This window comes from Notolepis coatsorum, assembly GCF_963971535.1.
Source record: "Notolepis coatsorum genome assembly, chromosome: 14".
NCBI classification, from domain to species: Eukaryota; Metazoa; Chordata; class Actinopteri; order Aulopiformes; family Paralepididae; genus Notolepis; species Notolepis coatsorum.
This window is the reverse complement of record NC_140178.1, coordinates 96,255,480-96,258,464: the sequence shown is the minus strand read 5'-3', so window position 1 is coordinate 96,258,464 and position 2,985 is coordinate 96,255,480.

Here is a 2,985-nt window from a genome sequence, read left to right as displayed (position 1 = left end):
CAGGGGTGCAGTTTGAGTCCAAACCTCTTCAACATATACATAAATGAACTGGCAAAAACATTGGAACAAACTGCAGCACCTGGCATCGCCGTAGCAAACACAGAAGTCAAATGCCTACTGTTTGCAGATGATCTGGTGCTGCTGTCCCCAACAAAAGAAGGGCTACAACAGCACCTTGACCTTCTGCACAAATGCTCCCAGACATGGGCACTGACAGTAAACCTAAACAAAACTAAAATTATGATATTCCAAAAAAGGCCCAGCCTACAACAACAAAAACACAAATTCCTCCTAGACACAATTTCCCTAGAACACACAAAAAACGACACCTATCTCGGCCTAAACATCAGTGCTACAGGGAACTTCAATCAAGCTGTGAACGACCTGAGAGACAAAGCAAGAAGGGCTTTTTATGCGATAAAAAGGAACATCAAGTTAGACATTCCAATCAAAATCTGGCTCAAAATATTAGACTCCGTCATAGAACCGATTTCCCTATACGGTTGTAAAGTCTGGGGCCCACTTGCAAACCAAGACTTCACCAAATGGGACAAACACCCAATTGAGACTCTGCATGCAGAATTTAACAAATCCATCCTTCGCACCCAACGGAAAACACCAAATAATGCATGCAGAGCAGAACTAGGAAGATACCCACTAATCATCAAAATTCAAAAAAGAGCATTAAAATTCCACAATCACCTAAAAGAAAGTGACCCAGACACACTCCACAACATATCCCTCACCCACAGAGAGACCCTCGATAGATGCCCACTCAGCCAGATGGTTCTGGGACTCTGCTCACAAACACAAGCAGAGCCACCAGACAGAAACCACACTGGACTAAATCAAATTATAAGGAAACAAAAAGGAAACTATCTGACACATTGGAAAGAATCAACCCAAAACCAGAGCAAATTTAAATGCTATTTGGCCCTAAACAGAGAGTACACAGTGGCAGAATACCTGAGCACTGTGACTGACCCAAAACTAAGAAGATCCTTGACTAGGTACAGACTCAGCGAGCACAGCCTAGCCATTAGGCAGACCTGGCTCCCAAGAGAAGACAGACTGTGCACCCACTGCACACAAGATGAGGTGGAAACCGAGCTCCACTTCTTAACAACCTGCCCACTATACCAAGACATCAGATACATATACTTCCCACAAATTGCAAACACCCAAAGAGACTTTGAAAACATGGACAATAACTCAAAACTCCCATACCTACTGGGAAAAATACAAGAATGTGCAAACACAGCAGTAAGATTTGTGAGCTGCTGTGACAAGAAAAGGACATCCAATGGAATACAACCACCATAAAGACTGTACAAGAAATTCCGTCTGTAATGTACTGATTTCTTTTGTTTTCTCTGTTTGATTGTTTTGCTTTGTTTGGCTTTGGCAATGTAAACGTATGTTTCCCATGTCAATAAAGCCCATTTGAATTGAAATTGAATTGAATTGAAAGAAAGCAGGAAGAGAGAGATAGATAAGCAGAGAGAGAGGGAGCGAGAGAAAGAAAGCAGGAATAGCGAGATAGAGAAGCAGAGAGAGAGAGAGAGAGATAAAGAAAGCAGGAAGAGAGAGATAGAGAAGCAGAGAGAGAGAGAAATCTCTCCATCTAGCAGCGTCAGCCTGTCTGTCTCTCCGTCTAGCAGCGTCAGCCTGTCTGTCTCTCCGTCTAGCATCGTCATCCTGTCTGTCTCTCCGTCTAGCAGCGTCCGCCTGTCTGTCTCTCCGTCTAGCATCGTCAGCCTGTCTGTCTCTCCGTCTAGCAGCGTCAGCCTGTCTGTCTCTCCGTCTAGCAGAATCAGCCTGTCTGTCTCTCCGTCTAGCAGAATCAGCCTGTCTGTCTCTCGCAGAATCAGCCTGTCTGTCTCTCCGTCTAGCAGAATCAGCCTGTCTGTCTCTCCGTCTAGCAGAATCAGCCTGTCTGTCTCTCCGTCTAGCAGAATCAGCCTGTCTGTCTCTCCGTCTAGCATCGTCCGCCTGTCTGTCTCTCCGTCTAGCAGCGTCATCCTGTCTGTCTCTCCGTCTAGCATCGTCCGCCTGTCTGTCTCTCCGTCTAGCAGCGTCATCCTGTCTGTCTCTCCGTCTAGCAGCGTCCGCCTGTCTGTCTCTCCGTCTAGCAGCGTCCGCCTGTCTGTCTCTCCGTCTAGCATCGTCCGCCTGTCTGTCTCTCCGTCTAGCAGCATCAGCATGTCTGTCTCTCCGTCTAGCATCGTCCGCCTGTCTGTCTCTCCGTCTAGCAGCATCAGCATGTCTGTCTCTCCGTCTAGCAGCGTCAGTGTTACATCCCAATGTATATATTCCCCAGTGTGTGTCTCCATGTGTGTGTGTTCTCCATTTTTGTTTCCTCCCTCCAGCCATTGTTCCCTCCACCATTGGTCCCTGCCAGGTCTGCCCTTCCATTATAGCAACACAGCACCGATTGGTGGATGGTTTTCCAGACTCCAACACTCAATCAACACCACCCAATCATGGATCACCACACGCCTGTTAAAACATGGCTTCTCACTTCAGTCACTCTCTCTCTCTGGCATGAGGCTAGGCCTAGTGTGATTTTGTAACCTGTAACTTTGACAATATTGCATTTCGTTTATTGGCCTTTGGTGCTTAGTGGAAATTGCCTTGTGTGTGTATGGCCACAGAGAGAGCATTGTTAGTTATAGTTTGTTTTTGTATATATTCTGCCTTTGTTTTATGTATCATTAATGTGTTTTTCTCTCTTTCTCAGGAAGCACAGATGGGGTGAGCTGCCATTTCCTTTGGATATTGTTTTCTCCTGTTTTGGTTAGGTAAGAGTAGTTTAGGTAATGTAATTTCTTTTACCATAGATTAGATTGGGTTTATTTGGAGTATAGTGGTGTTTGTTTGTTGTTTTGGCCTGGGCTCACCCTTGAGCTATATGTGCTTCCTTTGCATCTATCAATAAATATCATTGTTGTTTACAAACGTGGTCCATCTTTTCTGTCAACCAAC